We start from the raw sequence: 22,097 nt of genomic DNA on the forward strand, positions 1-22,097 counted from the left end.
CACAGTTTATGTGTAACTTTAACAAATAAGGATCATTGTATATGTATGTGTATATTTTTCCAAATTACATTGCACTTTGTATTTCTTCCATTTAAAATAAAACTGACAGCTTCCATATTTTCCTTGGGCCCAATAAGCAAGGATTTTCTAGTTTAGAGAGAAATTTCAATATAGTGCAGACTTCACAGGGGTTGAATTCAATGAGTTCTATAAGAAAAGGGTGGAACCTGGGAGTCCCAGAAAGATGCCTTCCTTTGAAAGTAATGAAGCTCTCTGGAAAACAGAATTTCACAGGGGAGAGAGAGGGTAACTGGAGAACAACTTCGGCTGATATGAAGGCTCAGTTTGCATCAATTACAATTTTAATGGAAATCTTTTCACTACATTTTAACTCGCTTATGTCTATAGTTTTGTGTATATATTACTTTGCTTTCAGTTAAGTGTTTTTTTATTTTGAGAAAATTTCACTAGCATACAACTGGTTAGAAAAATAAGTGAGCTCAGTTGTTTAAAATGCTTACAGCATTTTTCAAGACTTGTGAGAGAGCTTCAGACATACCATTTGAACTCTCTTGTCCTTCCCACTTTCTAAAGCTGTGTTTTGTTTTGTTTTACAATAGAGAAAATACGAAGTGTAATGTAAAATATGCAAAATATGATCCTAATTTGTTAAAGTAACACAGAAACGTTAAAAACATAATCAGAATTTGTAAAATCACTGCTGGCTCTAGCTCGATATGTATTAAAATATAAAGAGCAAAGCTTAAATTAAATACTGAATGGATCTAATCTGAAGTATAAAGTAATATAAAATACACACAGTGTAAGTGTAACAAAACTCATTTCATGCAGTGCTATATTGCACTGTGCTTATCTCTCTGTCAAATACTGAAATGAGAGATCTCACAGTGCTAGATATTTCAGCCCTTTTTTCTTTGATCATTCAGTGAGTTCAGCCCCTGTGAAGTCTGCACTATAATTTCTGTCCAAGATGGACAATCTTTAATCATCCGGCCCTCAGTCTCCTACTTAATATTAAGGTGATGGTGGGGTATAATGTATCTTCCGATTAGGTAGAAACTCTCCCAGAAATATTAATGGCTATCCCCACTACTTTTACATGTAGTTCTTTTCTTTTTTTGTCAACCTTATTATCTTCTTTACCTATTTTAGTTTAGTGCACTACAGTTGATGGGTATGTTTTGTACAGATTAAGAAAGAAGACATTTGACTCCTCTGTACTTCATACTTTCTTTGAGTCTATCTTCTATCAGGTTACCAGTTTGTGTCTCTTCTCATGGTTCTAGCTACCCTGACTTCATGAACCTTTGGAGGATTAGGCAAGAGGGGCATAACCTTTCTGTTCTTAGTATTCTATTGAGTCCAAGAATGGTTGGACTACTTGCAGCCTTACAGTTTACAGCCTTCAGACTAGGATTGTATTTTATCTTTATATGAGTTATGAGTAAGCATTAGCCTTCATATTCCATGGTTTGTTCATCTTGGCTTATTTTACAGGTTAGGTTATATGTTGTCTTTTTTGCAAACAAGATTTTGAGAGATTGTGAATCATTTTGGTACGATAATGTATGTTGCTTTCAGTATTTTAACACATTTGTTTGACAATTTTAGTGAAAGTCACTTGTGTGCAAATATTCAGCCATATGCTTTCACATTGACTGACTGACTTTCCCAAAATACCAAATATTAGGATACCATCCCTGTGCTTTTCATTGAAATCTACTAATTAAGATTGAGGCACGTTGCATAGTCTTCCAATTTATGTAGATAATGAGAGAAAAATATTTACAATTAAAATCTGCAGTTATTTAAGTAACTGAAATCTGATTATTGAAAATGTAATAGGCTCCCCTTTTCTCAAAATGTGGTCTTGTCCCCCCTATGTTTTTTTTAAATGTAATTAATAAAAAAAAAAACCCTGCACATTAGAGGGGAAGTGAGAACCCTTTTGTCGGAAATGCAGGAATACACAGGATAATCCCATGACTATTTCTGCTTTCTTGTTTAAGCCAACATGCATGGTCATTTTAAAGGATGCTATCTCTTAGAGCTGTGTGTGTTTTTTTTTTTTAGGGTTATAATATGGCTCAGAGGATGTTGGCGTTATTCAGTAGTCCTTTCTCTTCAGCAATATTTTGGATTTTTGAACATTATCCAACTCTGAAGACCATTAAACTTCCTTACTGTCATCATTTGTGTTCAGTCCCATAGTATAATGGAAGCTTATAGCAACCATGAAAGATCATCCACAGCAGTACCAGGTTCTTTTCAGCTGTAAGAGATCAGTCTCAGTGTAGTTTCATCCATCCACATAATTCATTTTCTTAGTTGACAAAAGGGCGCTTCCTGTGGATGACCTCTTTATGTGGAGATTTATCTAGAGAGATGCAGAAGTCCAGAAAAAGGTTTTATTCCAGAAACAGTGATGCTATAGATGCAGCAATGATTTGGTTATACTGGATGGCCTACATCTCTCCACTATTTTGTGCTGCTTCCTCATTATTTTGAAGATCAAGCAAGGCAAGTAGATTATTATTCTTGTGACCCTAGCATGGCCAAGAAAAACTAGGCTTTCTGAAATGTTCTGTGTAGCAGGTTTAAATCACTTCCTAGTTTCCAATATCTTGTTACATTTAGTTTACTTCCCAGCACACACAAATGTTTTTATTTTCTTCTTAATATAAGGAGAGTCCACAGCATCATTCCTTACTGTTGGGGAAATACTGAACCTGACCACCAGGAGGAGGCAAAGACACCCCAGCCAAAGGCTTAAATACCTCTTCCACTCCCCCCCCCATCCCCCAGTCATTCTTTGCCTTCCGTCACAGGAGGATGGCAGAGAAGTGTCAGATTTTGGAGTAGTTCCTTAGGAAAGGTATCTGCCCTTCTATATGGGACTGGAGTTTTAAGTAGTCTTGTCGGCTTCTCAGTGAGAGCATTGACGAAAGTTAGAGTCTGGAGATGCAGGGAGAATCTTTCTGCAAACCCATACAGACTGCCTGCTAACAGCTCCTAAGCAATCGGTGTTGACAAGTTTCACTGCCTGCTTTTTTTTCTCACTCAAGTCCATGTAATTAGTAATGCTACAAGACTGTCACGCTTGAGAGGCTGTGTTTTTGTTCCACAGCATGGATGTTATTAAGATCGTTTCAATTTTTACATATGTAGAAAACGTTAGAAGACAGGGTCACAGTGTGGCTCCTTTTTATCTTAATAGAATGATGGGTTAATATCTTCTAAGGGGGATTATTGAACAGTGGGGTTTAATCAAATGTGATGCTTTGATTTTATGCTGCTTTACAGGGAGTGCAGAATTATTAGGCAAATGAGTATTTTGACCACATCATCCTCTTTATGCATGTTGTCTTACTCCAAGCTGTATAGGCTTGAAAGCCTACTACCAATTAAGCATATTAGGTGATGTGCATCTCTGTAATGAGAAGGGGTGTGGTCTAATGACATCAACACCCTATATCAGGTGTGCATAATTATTAGGCAACTTCCTTTCCTTTGGCAAAATGGGTCAAAAGAAGGACTTGACAGGCTCAGAAAAGTCAAAAATAGTGAGATATCTTGCAGAGGGATGCAGCACTCTTAAAATTGCAAAGCTTCTGAAGCGTGATCATCGAACAATCAAGCGTTTCATTCAAAATAGTCAACAGGGTCGCAAGAAGCGTGTGGAAAAACCAAGGCACAAAATAACTGCCCATGAACTGAGAAAAGTCAAGCGTGCAGCTGCCAAGATGCCACTTGCCACCAGTTTGGCCATATTTCAGAGCTGCAACATCACTGGAGTGCCCAAAAGCACAAGGTGTGCAATACTCAGAGACATGCCCAAGGTAAGAAAGGCTGAAAGACGACCACCACTGAACAAGACACACAAGCTGAAACGTCAAGACTGGGCCAAGAAATATCTCAAGACTGATTTTTCTAAGGTTTTATGGACTGATGAAATGAGAGTGAGTCTTGATGGGCCAGATGGATGGGCCCGTGGCTGGATTGGTAAAGGGCAGAGAGCTCCAGTCCGACTCAGACTCCAGCAAGGTGGAGGTGGAGTACTGGTTTGGGCTGGTATCATCAAAGATGAGCTTGTGGGGCCTTTTCGGGTTGAGGATGGAGTCAAGCTCAACTCCCAGTCCTACTGCAAGTTTCTGGAAGACACCTTCTTCAAGCAGTGGTACAGGAAGAAGTCTGCATCCTTCAAGAAAAACATGATTTTCATGCAGGACAATGCTCCATCACACGCGTCCAAGTACTCCACAGCGTGGCTGGCAAGAAAGGGTATAAAAGAAGAAAATCTAATGACATGGCCTCCTTGTTCACCTGATCTGAACCCCATTGAGAACCTGTGGTCCATCATCAAATGTGAGATTTACAAGGAGGGAAAACAGTACACCTCTCTGAACAGTGTCTGGGAGGCTGTGGTTGCTGCTGCACGCAATGTTGATGGTGAACAGATCAAAACACTGGCAGAATCCATGGATGGCAGGCTTTTGAGTGTCCTTGCAAAGAAAGGTGGCTATATTGGTCACTGATTTGTTTTTGTTTTGTTTTTGAATGTCAGAAATGTATATTTGTGAATGTTGAGATGTTATATTGGTTTCACTGGTAAAAATAAATAATTGAAATGGGTATATATTTGTTTTTTGTTAAGTTGCCTAATAATTATGCACAGTAATAGTTACCTGCACACACAGATATCCCCCTAAAATAGCTATAACTAAAAAAAAAACTAAAAACTACTTCCAAAACTATTCAGCTTTGATATTAATGAGTTTTTTGGGTTCATTGAGAACATGGTTGTTGTTCAATAATAAAATTAATCCTCAAAAATACAACTTGCCTAATAATTCTGCACATGTGTGAGATTTTATTGGGCTCATAGGCTGTTTGTTATATGGCTGGAACGCACAGGTTTTTACTTTCACTTTGAATGCTGCGCAGCTTGTAGCTTGGTGCGCTTTTTCTCATAGCAGGCGCGGTCCTGCCTTGCGCACTATGTGACTGGGAGTGGTCTTGCTTTCATTTCCTCTTTCCTGACCGTGCTGGCTTTCGGAGAAGAGCTATTTCTCTGTATTGTCTGGGTCTAGGAGGTGGTGAGTGCCCCAGCCATTGGGAGTATAAAGGTGCCGTTTTTGAGAAATAAAAATTGTTTAATTTCTGTGTCCTACTGTCATTGGCTTAAGCTATGGAAGATTCTGAAATACTAGAGGGTTATCCCTCTATTCCAAATAGTAATACCTGTTTATATTGTGAGGAGGCCCGCCCTCTCAACGATGTTCCACATGTCTTGACAACGTTATTAGGTCAAAGAAGGTTAACCCCTTTAGTACCACTGAGCCATCCACCTCTGAAGACTCGCCGTCCCGTGAGGTGCATACCCAACAGTCATCTCCTTCTACACACGCAGCTTCCTATAGCACGCTTGATCCTCCATCTGGAGGGGGCCTTTTACCATCAGATTTTACTGCGCAGTTAAAAACGGTGGTGTTTGAGACCCTCGGTACTTTACCTCTCCCTGCTAAACGCAAGTGGAAGGTTAAACATAGCTCTCCTGCCCAGGGGTCATCATGTAATTTATTGGAATTTTCTGCTTTGTCCCAGTTGTGGGGTTCCGTCCCTAAGGTGGATGGCGTTATCTCCACGATTGCCAAGCGTACTACTATCCTGCTTGAGGATAGCTCGTCGTTTCAGAGAGCCGATGGATAAGAAGATGGAAACTCTTCTAAGAAAGATGTTTCAACATACGGGATACTTGTTTCAACCGGCAGCGTCCGTTGCCGCTGTTGCTAGAGCAGCTACCTACTGGTGTGACTCATCGGAATTGATTGAGGTGAAGGTCCACTTGACGTTATCCAGGAAATACTTAAAGCCTTGAGAATTGCTAATTCTTTTATCTGTGATGCAAACATGCAGATTATTCGCCTAAATGCTAAGGTTTCTGGCTTTTCGGTTCGGGCCCGTTGGGCGCTCTTGCTGAAGTCCTGGTCTGCGGATATGACTTCTAAGTCCAGACTTCTTTCCCTTTAAAGGAAAGATTTTATTTGGTCCAGGCCTGGCCTTCGTTATCTCCACGGTTACGGGGGCAAGGGTGCCTTCCTACCGCAAGATAAAAAGAACAAGTGTAAGGGACAAAGTTCTAATTTTCGTTCTGATAAATCCCAATGACAGCAGCCCTCCGCTAAGCCCGAGCAAATCAAGAGTACTTGGAAGCCGGCTCAGTCCTAGAATAAATCCTAGCAGAGCAAGAAGCCCTCAGAGACTAAATCGGCATGAAGGGGCGGCCCCTGATCCGGCTCTGGATTGTTGCTCTTTTCAGATGCTTGGTTCAGGGATGTGCAGGATCCATGGGTCCTGGAGGTCATAGCTCAGGGATACAATATAGGTTTCAAATCTCATCCACCCAAGGGCAGATTTCTCCTCTCAAGCCTGTCTTCCAGACCAGAAATGAGGGTAGCATTTCTAGGGTGCGTGTGGGATCTGTCCTCCTTAGGGGTCATTGTCCCGGTACCTATCGCAGAAAGAGGTTTGGGATTGTATTTAAACCTTTTCGTGGTCCCATTTTAAACAATTTTCTAAACGTCCCCTCGTTCAAGATGGAGACGATAAGGTCCATCCTTCCCTTAGTTCATGAAAGACCGTTCATGACCACTATAGATCTGAAGGATGCTTACCTTCACGTTCCAGTCTACAAGGATCACTTCCATTTCCTAAGATTTGCGTTCCTTGACCAGCACTTCCAGTTAATTTCACTTCCGTTTTGGTCTAGCTACTGCTCCAAGGATTTTTACGAAGGTTCTAGGGGCTCTTCTAGCTGTTGCCAGAACCCGGGGTATAGCAGTAGCTCCCTACTTGGACGATATTCTGGTACAAGCACCATCTTTTCGTCTGGCGGAGGACCATTTGGAATCTCTTTTCTCTCTTCTTCGATCTCATGGATGGAAGATAACCCTAGAAAAAAGTTCTTATTCCAAGAATCCGGGTAGAATTCCTGGATACTATAATAGACTCCATATCCATGAGGATATGTCTAACAGACCAGAAACGTTGCAAGCTTGCTTTGGCATGTCTTGCCCTCCGAACCTCCTTAAGGCCCTCTGTGGCTCAGTGTATGGAGGTAATTGGTCTCGTGGTGTCCAGCATGGACATCATTCACTTTGCTAGGTTCCGTCTCAGACCGCTGCAACTGTGCATGCTGAGACAGTGGAACGACGATCATTTTGATCTGTCAACAGATTTCTCTAGACAACCGGTCGAGAGAATCGATCTCTTGGTGGCTCTGTCCAGATCATCTGTCCCGAGAGACATCCTTCTTAAGACCATCCTGGAAGATTGTGACTAGGAACACAAGTCTCAGGATGGGGAGCTGTTTGGGTTGCCAAGAAGCCACACGGTCTGTGGTCTCAGGAAGAACGCTCCCTCCCGATCAACATTCTGGAACTTTGGGCAATCTTCAATGCTCTGAAGGCTTTTGGCCCCTTCTGGGTTCGCCCCGGTTTATCAGATTCCAATCAGACAATATAACCTTGGTGGCTTACATCAACCATCAGGTGGGACGAGAAGCTCCCTAGCAATGAGAGAGGTATCTTGAATTCTGGAGTGGGTGGAGACCCACAGCTTTACGCTGTCAGCGATCCACATTCCAGGTGTGGACAACTGGGGAAGCGGATTTTCTCAGCAGACTATCCTTTCATCCGGGGGCATGGTCTCTCCATCACCAAGTGTTTGCAGAGATATGCAACAAGTGGGGGACACCGGAGATAGATCTCATGGGGTCTCGTCTCAATACCAAGCTACCCAGATATGGTTTGATGTCCAGGGAACCTCAGGCGGAGCTAATAGATGCATTAGCAGTGCCTTGGAGGTTCAGTCTAATTTTTCCTTTTCCCGCCGTTACCACTTCATCCTCGTGTAGTGGCCTGCATCAAGCAGGAGCAGGCATCTGTGATACTGATTGCTCCATCGTGGCCGTGAAGGATGTGGTTTGCGGATCTGGTGAGGATGTCATCATCTCCTTCCGTGGAAGTTACCTTGTCGCTGGTAACTGCTGGAACAAGTTCCCTTTGTTCATCAAAATCTAGATTCTCTGAGGCTGACTGTGTGGAGATTGAACGCTTACTCCTAGCCAAGAGGTTTTTCTGAGAGAGTGATTGATGTGCTCATTCAAGCTCGTAAGCCGGTTACTTGTCGCATCTATCATAAGGTGTAGAGAACCTACTTATTCTGGTGTGAAGAGCAAGGATTTTCCTGGCATAAAGTTAAAGGGATAGTCAAGTTAAAAAAAAAAAAAAAAAACTTTTATGATTTAAATAGGGCATGTCTTTTTAAACAACTTCCCAATTTACTTTTATCACCAATTTAGCTTTGTTCTCTTGGTATTCTTAGTTAAAAGCTAAACCTATGAGGTTCATATGCTAATTTCTTAGACCTTGAAGACTGCCTCTAATCTGAATGCATTTTGACCACTAGAGGGCATTAGTTTGTGTTTCATATAGATAACTGATTGGCTAAAATGCAAGTCTGTCAAAAGAACTGAAATAAGGGGGCAGTCAGCAGAAGCTTAGATACAAGGTAATTACAGAGGTAAAAAGTGTATTATAATAACTGTGTTGGTTATGCAAAACTGGGGAATGGGTAATAAAGGGATTATCTACCTTTTTAAACAACAAAAATTCTGGTGTTGACTGTCCTTTTTAAGGTTGCCAGGATCCTTTCGTTTCTCCAGGATGGACTGGAGAAGGGCCTTTCTGCCAGTTCCCTGAGGGTACAGATTTTGGCCCTATCTGTTTTACTGCACAAGAGGCTCTCTGAGCTTCCCGATGTACAGGGCCATTATACACTATTTTTTTCTTTGCATAATTGTTTTGTAGATGATCTATTTATAAAGCCCATAAAAAAAAAAAAAAATTTAAAAAATGTATAATTTTGCATATTTTTAAATAACATTGCTCTGATTTTCAGACTCCTAACCAAGCCCCAAAGTTTTATTTGAAAACAGTCAGCTACCTTCTCCAGCTTGCTCCTGTTTGTGTAAAGGGTCTTTTGATATGCAAAATAAGGGGGAGTGTCTTATTTCCCACTTGCAGTGGGCTTTCCAACTGCCTTTTCAACAGAGCTAAACTGAAAGCTTCTAAGTACGTTTTTAAACCATTTTATACTGGATTTTTATATCAGTATCTGTACACCTTATCCTTTATAGTAGTGTCTATTACATGCAGTTATATGAAAATGAGTGTATACTGTCCCCTTAAGGCTCTGATTAGGATCAGACCTGTGTTTAGAGCTAAGGCTCCTCCTTGGAGTCTAAATCTTGTTCTTAAGGTTTTGCAATGGGCTCTGTTTGAGTCTATACATGAGATTGACATTAAATTGTTGTCTTGGAAGGTTCTTTTTCTGCACGCAGAGTATCTGAGATTACCGCCTTGCAATGTGAGCCTCCTTATCTGGTGTTCCATTCTGATAAGGCTGTCCTACGTACTAAGTTAGGTTTTCGTGTCAGACTGCAACATCAACAAGAGATTGTGGTTCCTTCCTTGTGTCCCAATCCTTCTCCTGCAAAGGAACGTTTGCTTCACAATTTGGATGTGGTTCTCGCCTTGAAGTTCTACCTTCAGGCTACTAAGGATTTTAGACAAACCTCTTCCTTGTTTGTTGTCTATTCTGGGAAGCGTAAGGGACAGAAGGTCTCTTCGACTTCCTTATCTTTTTGGTTGAGTGTTATCCGCTTTGCTTATGAGACAGCGGGACATAGACCTCAGAGGATTACGGTTCATTCTACTAGAGAAGTGGCTTCCTCTTGGGCCTTAAGGATTGAGGCCTCTATGGATCAGATTTGTAAGGCGGCTACCTGGTCCTCCTTACATTCTTTTTCTAAATTTTATAAGTTTGATGTTTTTGCTTCAGCTGAACAGCTTTCGGGAGAAAGGCTGTGGTGCCCTCAGATTAGGGTCCGCCTCTCTTTTTGTCCCTCCCGTATTGCTTTACATTCCTGCTTTTTAAATAAAGATAGCAGGAGAACGAAGAAAATTTGATATTAGTAAATTAGAAAGTTGCTTAAACATGCATGGTCTATCTGAATCATGCAATAAATAATTTGGGTTTAGTGTCCCTTTAAGGCACTTATGAGTGTCTCTGCAGCCAGCATTATTTTAGAGCTAGATGCTTTGCTATGGTTAGGGTTTTATCCTTTAACATGGTGGGTAGTTCCTGAGAATGGTTATATCATTCTGTCCTAATTGTCAGAACTATAGGCTCTCGTACATATACTTGATATAATGAGAAGCACTCGGTATGAAAATTGGAAGCTCCATTATTCTTTTTAAAATTATTCTGCTTTCAGAATATCAGAATGGACAAAATGGCTTGAAAAGGTTTTTTTGGATAGTCTTTAATTGGTCTGAGATTTTTTATTTTTTATGATGCACATTCTTCATTGAGCATCTTTGCAAGGCAAGCTACTTAATCTTTCACAGTTTCACCAAAATACAATTTTGTAAAATGTAATGTATTTGCAACTTCATAGGTAAGAAATGTCTTGCAGAAACGTCGTAGTCTGCGTTTGCTACACTTTGTTACTGACCCTTACTCTAGTGCCTGAATGTCATTCTTGTGTAAAAGAAAACCTGGTTACCAATTACATTAATCCTTCTAGGCCAAATGTATCATGTTTATTTGTTTTTTTTTATTTTTAACCTAACGAAAGGTATAGTTTAAAATGTCATATTGCTTTTAAAAACGTTTGCAGAAACGTCGTAGTCTGCGTTTGCTACACTTTGTTACTGACCCTTACTCTAGTGCCTGAATGTCATTCTTGTGTAAAAGAAAACCTGGTTACCAATTACATTAATCCTTCTAGGCCAAATGTATCATGTTTATTTGTTTTTTTTTTATTTTTAACCTAACGAAAGGTATAGTTTAAAATGTCATATTGCTTTTAAAAACATTTAGCTTTTAAAATGTCTATTCTTTTTTATGACACAAGTCCACGGATCATCTTAATTACTAATGGGATATTCACCTCCAGCAGGAGGCGGCAAAGAGCACTACAACAAAGCTGTTAAATGGCTCCTCCCTTCCCTCCCACCCCAGTCATTCTCTTTGCCTATGTTAGTAATAGGATGTGGTAAAGTGAGGTGTTATAAAAGATTCTTCAATAAAGAGTTTATTATTTTTGAAGTGGTTTAAGACTGTGCTGCTTTGTCCTAGGGTGTAGCCGTAGTCCATATCAGTCTCTTCAGTAGAGCTTTGGTGGCTTTAGAGCAATGGGAACTTGCTGGACATAATTCTCACTGCGCCTCCCATGTATTCTTGCTGCCCTGTATGCCTTAGTCTGAGGTAAAGATTATTCAGCATGCTTTTTCCTCCACAGGTCAATGGGAGGGAGAGGACCTCTTAAGCCTGTGAGCAGCCTTGCTTTCAGGCAGATGTAAAGCTAAGCGCTACTTTTATATATTTTCTAGGGGGGGACTCAGAAAGGAGTAAGCACACCATTATCGTTACTAAGTGCACAGGGATAGAAGAGGCACTTATGTTGGGACACTAAAAACTCTCCTAGTCTGGAGAGGTATTGGGACAGCATTTATGTGCAGGCACTGGGGCTGGGGATCGCTTTTGGCTCTGGTGGTTTTCACTTTATTTAAGCAGGAAATATTGTTTAATGTACAAGGACAGCATAAGAGTAATAAGCAGAACATATTGGATGGCGCTTATTGTAAGCGATGCAGGGGTCTTCCGAGTTTGTGCCAATTCACTTGCGCCTTGGTCGGGGTGACATTTGCGACACATTTTCTGAAGTGCTGTCTAGAAACGCATGGTCTGTGCAAAGCATGTGTTTCTAGCACCGGATTGAAAATTTCTACTGCAGCGCTGAACGGACACACGTGGTATAGACCATCCGTTTGCCTGTCAGGTAGGAGCACCTCAGCATGGTAGCAGGGGTGTTTTTTGGCCTTATATTGGTAGTTTGATAATGCAAATCTTAAGGTAAAAAGGTTAACGCTTTGAATTTAAAGAGACAGTAACGTCTTTATTTAAAAACTTTTAACAGATATAAAAAATTTTTTTTTTATTGAACATTGGGTTAATTGTGAACAAGTATGGATCAAAGGGCCTTACAAAATGTTGCTTGCTCCTTGTGCTTTGAAGCTAATGTGGAACCACCAATCCCTTTCTGTCCCTCATGTATTGAGAGGACTTTAAATTATAGGGAAAAGATTTTTCTGAGGCGGATGCCTAATGACGAGGTTCAATATATGCCGCAGCTTTCTCCCTAAGGGTCCCATATTTTACCGCCCGCACAAGCAGTGCCCTGCACTTTTGCTCTAGCTCCCGCTGGAGTTACCTTAAAAGACATAGCTTCTCTCATGTCTTCTACAATTTCTGATGCATTGTCTGCTTTTCTAATGTTGCAGGGCAAACGTAAGAGGAAAACCAGACATTTAGTAAGCGAGGTTTCTAACGCAATTGTTGCAATTTCGGTGGTGCCCTCCCAAAAACCCGAAAAGGATACCGCTGTAGCATCTGAAGATGAAATTTCAGATTCAGAAAGTGTAATTCCTCTTGCTGATACTGAGGTTGTATATTTTAGGTTTAAGATAGAACACCTCCGTCTGTTACTTAGGGAGGTTTTAGCTACTTTGGACGACAGTGACTCCACGGTAGTGGTTGTTCCTAAAAATCTAGCAAGCTGAACAAATATTTTGAGGTTCCTTCCTCGACAGACGTGTTTCCGGTCCCTGACCGAGCTTCTGAGATAATTGCTAAGGAATGGGAGAGACCGGGCATACCTTTTTTTTCTCCCTCTCCTATTTTTAAGAAGATTTTTCACATAGCTAATTCTATCAAGGAGGCTTGGCAAACAGTGCCTAAGGTGGAAGAGGCCGTTTCCACCGTAGAGGATAGTTGTGCCTTCAAAGATCCTATGGACAAAAAGTTAAGAGGGTTTACTCATAAAAATATGTACACCAGGGCCTGCAATGCAACCAGCTGTGTGCATTGCTACCGTCACTAGTGCAGCAGTGTATTGGTTTGATGCACTGTCTGAGGCCCTCAGGACAGAAACTTCTTTGGATGAGATCCAGGATAGGATAAAGGCTCTAAAACTAGCTAATGCCTTTATTATGGATGCTTCCTTTCAAGTTATCAAGCTGGGAGCTACGATTTTGGGTTTCTCTATTCTAGCTCGCAGAGCCTTATGGTTAAAACCTTGGTCTGCGGATGTTTCCTTTAAGTCTAAGCTTCTGGCTATTCCTTACAAGGGGAAGACCTTGTTTGGACCTGGCCTGATGGAAATTATCTCTGATATCACAGGAGGTAAGGGTCATCTTCTCCCTCAAGATAAGAGAAACAAACAAAATGGACAACAGAGTAATTTTCGTTCCTTTCGAAATTTCAATGGAAATTCTTCCTCTTCCTCCTCCAAGCAGGAAAAATCTAAACCTGCATGGAGACCCAACCAGTCTTGGAATAAGGGAAAAGAATCCAAGAAGCCTGCTATTGAATCCAAGACAGCATGAAGAGCATGCCCCCGATCTGGGACCGGATCTGGTAGGGGGCAGACTTTACTTCTTCGCTCCGGCTTGGGTTCGGGATGTTCAGGAACCCTGGGCAATAGAAATAGTGTCCCAGGGATACAAACTAGAGTTCAAAAGTTTTCCTCCCAGAGGCAGGTTTCTACTTACAAAATTATCTGCAGACCAGACAAAGAGAGAGGCGTTCTTACACTGCGTAAGATACCTCTCCGCCCTGGGAGTGATTGTACAGGAACAGTGTCAAGGTTTTTATTCCAATCTGTTCGTGGTTCCCAAAAAGGAGGGAACCTTCAGACCAATTTTAGACCTCAAGAGTCTAAACAAATTTCTCAGGGTACCGTCCTTCAAGATGGAAACTATTTTGTTCCATTCTTCCCTTGATCCGGGCGGGTCAATTTATGACAACAGTGGATTTAAAGGACGCGTACCTACATGTTACTATTCACAGGGATCATCACAAGTTCCTAAGGTTTGCTTCCTGGACAAACCCTTCCAGTTCGTGGCTCTTCCTTTCGGTCTTGCCACAGCTCCCAGAATTTTCACAAAGGTTCTGGGATCGCTGTTGGTGGTGCTTCGCTCACGGGGCATTGCAGTGGCGCCCTATCTGGACGACATCCTAGTCCAGACGCCATCCTGTCAACAAGCAAGATCCCACATCGACATGGTGTTATCCTTCCTGCGAAGGTAAATTTGGAAAAGAGTTTTAGTCCCAAATACAAGGGTAATTTTCTTAGGAACCATAATAGATTCCCTGTCTATGAAGATTTTTCTGACAGATGTCAGGAAATCAAAGATTATCAATACTTGTCTAGTCCTTCAGTCCACTCCTCGGCCATCAATGGCTCAGTGCATGGTGTTAATCGGGCTGATGGTGGCGGCAATGGACATCATCCCGTTTGCTCGGTTCCACCTCAGACCTCTGCAGTTAAGTATGCTCAGGCAATGGAACAGAGATTACGCGGACTTGTCTCCTCGAATACTACTGGAGAAGGAGACAAAGGATTCTCTTCAATGGTGGTTGTCCCGGGATCACCTTTCCCAGGGAACCTGCTTTCGCAGACCATCTTGGGTGATTGTGACAACAGATGCCAGCCTTCTAGGGTGGGGAGCAGTCTGGGCTCCCTAAAAGCTCAGGGAGTTTGGACTCGGTCAGAGTCGGCTCTTCCTATAAACATCCTGGAACTGAGAGCGATCTTCAATGCTCTTCTGGCATGGCCTCAGTTAGCCTCGGTCCTGTTTATCAGGTTCCAGTCGGACAATATAACTTCTGTGACTTACATCAATCATCAGGGAGGAACGAGGAGTTCCTTAGCGATGACCGAGGTAACCAGAATAATCCAGTGGGCGGAAGCCCACTCTTGCTGTCGGTTGGCGATCCACATCCCAGGGGTGGACAACTGGAAGGTGGATTTCCTGAGCAGGCAGACTTTTTTCATCCGGGGAAGTGCGAACTCCATCCGGAAGTATTTTCAAACCTGTTTCTCAAGTGGGGTCAGCCGGAATTGGATCTCATGGCATCCCGACAGAATGCCGAGGTCCAGGGACCCCCAGGCGGAGCTGATAGATGCTCTGGCGGTCCCTTGGACCTTCAGTCTAGCATACCTTTTTTCCTCCGTTTGCTCTTCTTCCTCGGGTCATTGCTCGAATCAAACAGGAGAGGGCATCGGTGATCCTCATAGCACCGGCTTGGCCTCGCAGGATTTGGTAGCAGATCTGGTGGACATGGCATCTATGCCACCTTGGAGACTTCCGTTGAGGAAGGACCTTCTAATTCAGGGGCCCTTTCTTCACCCAAATCTAGTTTCTCTGAAGCGGACTGCTTGGAGATTGAACGCTTAATTTCTTTCATGTAATTGGGAAGAGTCCATGAGCTAGTGACGTATACAATCCTACCAGGAGGGTCAAAGTTTCCCAAACCTCAAAATGCCTATAAATACACCCCTCACCACACCCCCAATTCAGTTTTACAAACTTTGCCTCCTATGGAGGTGGTGAAGTAAGTTTGTGCTAAGATTTCTACGTTGATATGCGCTTCTCAGTATTTTTGAAGCCTGTTTCCTGTCAGAGGAATTGGAAGGGAGTATCACCTATTGAATGCAATGGTTTTCCTCACTGGATCTATTTCATAGGTTCTCTGTTATCGTTCGTAGAGATTCATCTCCTACCTCCCTTTTCAGATCAACCTCTACTGATAACTGTTTCAGTACTGGTTTGGCTATCTGCTATATGTGTATGGGTGTCTTCAGGTAAGTATGTTTTTTATTACTTAAGACACTCTCAGCTATGGTTTGGCACTTTATGTATTTATATAAAGTTTTAAATATATGCATTGTACTTATATTTGCCATGATTCAGGTTTCAGTATATTTCCTTTTGCAGACTGTCAGTTTCATATCTGGGAAATGCATTTTTTAGAAATGTATTTCTTGCCTGGGGTGTAGTCTTTTTTTTCAATTGACTGTCATTTTTCTAAATTGTGGGCAAAATTAGGCTTGCGAGGGCGCAAAATGCATCATTGCATCTTTCTTGGCGCAAGAATTTTTTGGCGCAAAGTTACGTTCGTTGATGTAAATTCGTCATTTCCGGCGTCTTAGTTGGGTCCTTTCACAAGGTTGCGTCATCGTTTCCGGACGTTTTTGGCACCAAAAAATATTTTTCTGTTTGTTGTGCGTCATACTTGAAGCCAAATATTTTCATTATTTTAGACCCCATTCCTTTTTGCCTCTTGCCTTTTTCTATGTCAGAGGGCTATTCTATTTGCATTTTTTCCCATTCCTGAAACTGCCATATAAGGAAATTGATAATTTTGCTTTATATGTTTTTTTCCTCTTACTTTTGCAAGATGTCTCATTCTGTTCCTGTCTCAGAATTCACTGCTGGATCCCTGCTGCCTGATAACAGTTCTACCAAAGCTAAGTGCATTTGTTGTAAACTTGTGGAGATTATACCTCCAGCTGTGGTTTGTAATAGTTGTCATGATAAACTTTTACATGCAGATAATGTATCCATCAGTAGTAGTTCATTACCTGTTGCTGTTCCCTCAACATCTGATGCACAAGATATACCTGTAATTTTTTTTATTTTTATTTCTGATTCTATTCAGAAGGCTTTGTCTGCCATTCCGCCTTCTAATAAACGTAAAAGGTCTTTGAAATTTCATCAACCTTATGAGAAGTTTTAAAATGACCAGCAACATACTGAATTATCCTTCTCTGATGAGGATCTATCTGTTTCAGAAGATCCTGCCTCAGATATTGACACTGATAAATCCTCTTATTTAAATTGGAGTATATTAGTTTGTTAAAAAAAAGTGTTGATTACATTGGATATGGAGGAAACTAGTCCTCTTGATATTAAAACTAGTTAACATTTAAATTCTGTTTATAAACCTCCTGTGGTTATTCCAGATGTTTCTCCAGTTCCTGATGCTATTTCTGATATGATTTCTAAGGAATAGAATAGGCCTGGTACTTCTTTTTTTCCTTCTTCAAGGTTTAAAAAATTGTATCCTTTGCCAGACGTTAGATTGGAGTTTTGGGAAAAGATCCCCAAAGTTGATGGGGCTATTTCTACTCTTGCTAAACATACTACTATTCCTACGGAAGATAGTACTTCTTTTAAAGATCCTTTAGATAGGAAACTTGAATCTTTTCTAAGGAAAGCTTATTTATATTCAGGTCATCTTCTTAGGCCTGCAATTTCTTTGGCTGATGTTGCAGCTGCTTCAACTTTTTGGTTGGATACTTTAGCGCAACAAGTATCGGATCATGATTTGTCTAGCATTAAGTTTATTCAACATGCTAATAAATTCATTTGTGATGCCATTTTTGATATTCTCAAAATTCATGTTAAATCTATGTCTTTAGCTATTTTAGCTAGAAGAGCTTTGTGGCTCAAATCTTGGAATGCTGATAGGACTTCTAAATCCAGATTGCTATCTCTTTCTTTCCAAGGTAATAAATTATTTGGTTCTCAGTTGGATTCAATAATTTAAACTGTTACTGGGGGGAAGGTAGTTTTTTTTGCCTCAGGATAAAAAACCTAAGGGTAAATCCTAAAGCTTTTTAACCGTTTTTCGTTCCTTTCGTCAAAATAAGGAACAGAAACCTAATCCTTCCCCCAAGGAATCTGCTTCCTATTGGAAACCTTCTTCAAATTGGAATAAATCCAAGCCATTTAAGAGATCAAAACCAGCCCCCAAGTCCGCATGAAGGTGCGGCCCTCATTCCAGCTCAGCTGGTAGGGGGCAGATTAAAATTTTTCAAAGATGTTTGGATCAATTCGGTCCAAAATCATTGGATTTATAGTATTGTCTCTCAGGGGTACAGAATAGGATTCAGAGTAAGACCGCCTGTGATAAGATTTTTTCTCTCACGCATTCCTGTAAACCCAGTAAAGGCTCAGGCTTTTCTGAAGTGTGTTTCAGACCTGGAGTTATCAGGGGTAATCATGCCAGTTCCGTTTCAGGAACAGGGACTGGGGTTTTATTCAAATCTATTCATTGTCCCAAAGAAAGAGAATTCATTCAGACTATAAAGACTATTCTGCCTTTTGTTCAGCAAGGTCATTGTATGTCCACAATAGACTTACAGGATGCATATCTTCATATTCTGATTCATCCAGATCATTATCAGTTCCTGAGATGCTCTTTTCTAGACAAGCATTACCAATTTGACGCTCTTCCTTTTGGCCTAGCGACAGCTCCAAGAATCTTTTCAAAGGTTCTAGGTGCCCTACTCTCTGTAATCAGAGAGCGGGGTATTGCTGTATTTCCTTATTTGGACGATATCTTGGTACTCGCAGAATCTAACACGAATCAACTAGTGTTGTTTCTTCGAAGACATGGTTGGAGGACCAATTTACCAAAAAAGTTCTTTGATTCCTCAGACAAGGGTAACCTTTTTAGGTTTCCAGATAGATTCAGTGTCCATGACTTTGTCTCTAACAGACGAGACGTTTGAAATTGGTTGCAGCCTGTCGGAAACTTCAGTCTCAGTCATTCCCTTCAGTAACTATGTGCATGAACGTTTTAGGTCTCATGACTGCAGCATTGGACGCGATCCCCTTTGCTCGTATTCATATGAGACCTCTCCAGCTTTGTATGCTGAACCAATGGTGCAGGGAATATACAAGGATATCACAATTAATATCCTTAAATCCCAATGTTCGACTTTCTCTGACTTGGTGTTTAGATCACCATCGTATAATTTTAGGGGCCTCTTTCATCCGTCCAACCTGGACTGTGATCACTACAGATGCAAGTCTTTCAGGTTGGGGAGCTGTTTGGGGATCTCTGACAGCACAAGGAGTTTAGAAATCTCAAGGAGGCGAGATTACCAATCAATATTTTAGAACTCCGTGCGATTCTCAGGGCTCTTCCATTTTGGCCTCTGTTGAAGAGAGAACCGTTCAATTGTTTTCAGACAGACAATGTCACAACTGTGGCATATGTCAATCATCAGGGTGGGACTCACAGTCCTCAAGCTATGAAAGAAGTATCTTGGATACTTGTTTGGGCGGAATCCAGCTCCTGTCTAATTTCTGCGGTTCATATCTCAGGTATAGACAATTGGGAAGCGGATTACCTCAGTCGTCAGACTTTACATCCGGGAGAATGGTCTCTCCACCCAGATGTGTTTTCTCAAATTGTTCAGATGTGGGGGCTTCCAGAAATAGATCTGATGGCATCTCATCTAAACAAAAAATTTCCCAGGTACCTGTCCAGGGATCTTCAGGCGGAAGCAGTAGATGCATTGACACTTCCTTGGTGTTATCAACCTGCTTATATTTTCCCGCCTCTAGTTCTTCCAAGAGTGATTTCCAAGATCATCATCATGGAGCAATCATTTGTGCTGCTGGTAGTTCCAGCATGGCCTCACAGGTTTTGGTATGCAGATCTTGTCCTGATGTCTAGTTGCCAACCTTGGCCACTTCCACTAAGGCCAGACCTTTTATCTCAAGGTCCGTTTTTCCATCAGGATCTCAAATTATTAAATTTGAAGGTATGGAGATTGAATGCTTAGTCATAGTGGTTTCTCTGACTTAGTGATTAATACTATGTTGCAGGCTCATAAATCTGTTTCTAGAAAGATTTATTATCGAGTTTGGAAGACTTACATTTCATGGTGTTCTTCTCATAAATTATCTTTGCATTCTTTTAGAATTCCTAGAATTTTACAGTTTCTTCAGGATGGTTTGGATAAAGGTTTGTCTGCAAGTTCCTCTTTCTGTTTTATTTCACAGAAAGATTGCTAAACTTCCTGATATTCATTGTTTTGTGCAGGCTTTTCTTCGTATCAAGCCTGTCATTAAATCAATCTCTCCTCCCTGGGGTCTTTATTTAGTTTTGAAGGCTTTGCAGGCTCCTCCGTTTTGTGCCTATGCATTCTTTGGACATTAAACTACTTTCTTGGAAAGTGTTTTCTTTTGGACATCTCTTCTGCTAGAAGAGTTTCTGAATTATCCGCTCTCTTGTGAATATCCTTTTCTGATTTTCCATCAGGATAAGGCGGTTTTGCGAACTTCATTTAAATTCTTACCTAAGGTTGTGAATTCTAACAACATTAATAGAGAAATTGTTGTCCCTTTCTTGTGTCCTAATCCTAAGAATTCTTTGGCGAGATCCTTACATTCTTTGGATGTGGTAAGAGCTTTGAAATATGTTGAAGCTACTAAAGATTTCAGGAAGACTTCTAGTCTATTTGTTATATTTTCTGGTTCTAGGAAAGGTCAGAAGGCTTCTGCTGTTTCCTTGGCTTTTTGTTAAAGTTTTTGATTCATCAAGCATATTTGGAGTCGGGTCAAGCCCCGCCTCAGAGAATTACAGCTCATTCTACTAGATCAGTCTCTACTTCGTGGGCTTTTAGGAATGAAGCTTTAGTTGATCAGATTTGCAAAGCAGCAACTTGGTCTTCTTTGCATACATTTACTAAATTCTACCGTTTTTGATGTATTTGCTTCTTCAGAAGCAGTTTTTGGTAGAAAAGTTCTTCAGGCAGCTGTTTCAGTTTGATTCTTCTGCTTTTGAATTAAGTTTTTTCCTTTCATTTATGAGAATAAACTTTATTTTTTGGGTTGTGGATTATTTATTTTTTTTTCAGCGGAAAATGGCTGTTTTTATTTTTATCCCTCCCTCTCTAGTGACTCTTGTGTGGAGTTCCACATCTTGGGTATTGCTATCCCATACGTCACTAGCTCATGGACTCTTGCCAATTACATGAAAGAAAACATAATTTATGTAAGAACTTACCTGATAAATTCATTTCTTTCATATTGGCAAGAGTCCATGAGGCCCACCCTTTTTATGGTGGTTATGATTTTTTTGTATAAAGCACAATTATTTCCAAATTCCTTTGATGTTTTTTACTCCTTTATCACCCCACTTTTTGGCTATTCGTTAAACTGAATTGTGGGTGTGGTGAGGGGTGTATTTATAGGCATTTTGAGGTTTGGGAAACTTTTCCCCTCCTGGTAGGATTGTATATCCAATACCACTAGCTCATGGACTCTTGCCAATATGAAAGAAATGAATTTATCAGGTAAGTTCTTACATAAATTATGTTTTTATCCAAGCAGAGGTTTTCTGACTCGGTCATAGAGACCATGATTCAGGCTCGTATGCCTGTAACTAGGAATATTTACCATAAGATATGGCGTAAATATCTCTATTGGTGTGAATCCAAGGGCTACTCATGGAGTAGATTAAGGATTCCTAGAATTTTATCTTTTCTCCAAGAGGGTTTGGAGAAAGGATTATCGACAAGTTCCCTAAAGGGTCAAATTTCTGCCTTATCTATTTTGTTACACAAACATCTGGATGTCCCAGATGTACAATCATTTTGTCAGGCCTTGGTTAGGATCAGACCTGTGTTCAAACCAGTTACTTCTCCATGGCGTCTTAATTTAGTTCTCAAAGTTCTTCAAGGGGCTCCGTTTGAGCCCATGCATTCCTTAGATATTAAGTTGTTATCTTGGAAGGTTTTATTTCTTGTTGCTATTTCTTCTGCTCGGAGAGTGTCTGAGCTCTCTGCATTGCAGTATGAGTCTCCTTATCTTATTTTTCATTCAGATAAGGTAACTTTACGTACTAAATTAGGGTTTCTTCCTAAGATTGTTTCTGATTGGAACATTAATCAGGAGATTGTTGTTCCTTCTTTGTGTCCTAATCCTGCTACTCTGAAAGAACGTCTTCTGCACAATTTGGATGTGGTCCGTGCTTTAAAGTTTTACCTGCAGGCGACTAAGGACTTTTGTCAGTTTTCTTCTTTGTTTGTGATTTTCTCAGGAAAACGTAAGGGACAGAAAGCTACGGCTACTTCTCTTTCTTTTTGGTTGAAGAGTATCATACGTTTTGCATATAAGACTGCTGGACAGCAGCCACCTGAGAGAGTTATGGCTCATTCCACGAGGGCTGTTGCTTCCTCATGGGCATTCAAAAATGAAGCTTCTGTGGAACAGATTTGCAAGGCTGCAACTTGGTCCTCTCTTCACACTTTTTCAAAATTCTACAAATTTGACACTTTTGCCTCGGCTGAGGCCGCTTTTGGG

The 22,097-nt window shown here is 40.9% G+C and overlaps 1 protein-coding gene across 1 annotated transcript in view; it reads left to right on the plus strand.

Annotated features, from left to right (window-relative positions):
- The window catches only part of BTBD2 (BTB domain containing 2), an 89,972-nt gene that overhangs the window by 65,555 nt on the left and 2,320 nt on the right, over positions 1-22,097 (plus strand). The window lies entirely within an intron of this gene.

Source organism: Bombina bombina, chromosome 2 (assembly GCF_027579735.1).
Source record: "Bombina bombina isolate aBomBom1 chromosome 2, aBomBom1.pri, whole genome shotgun sequence".
In the NCBI taxonomy this organism is placed as follows: Eukaryota; Metazoa; Chordata; class Amphibia; order Anura; family Bombinatoridae; genus Bombina; species Bombina bombina.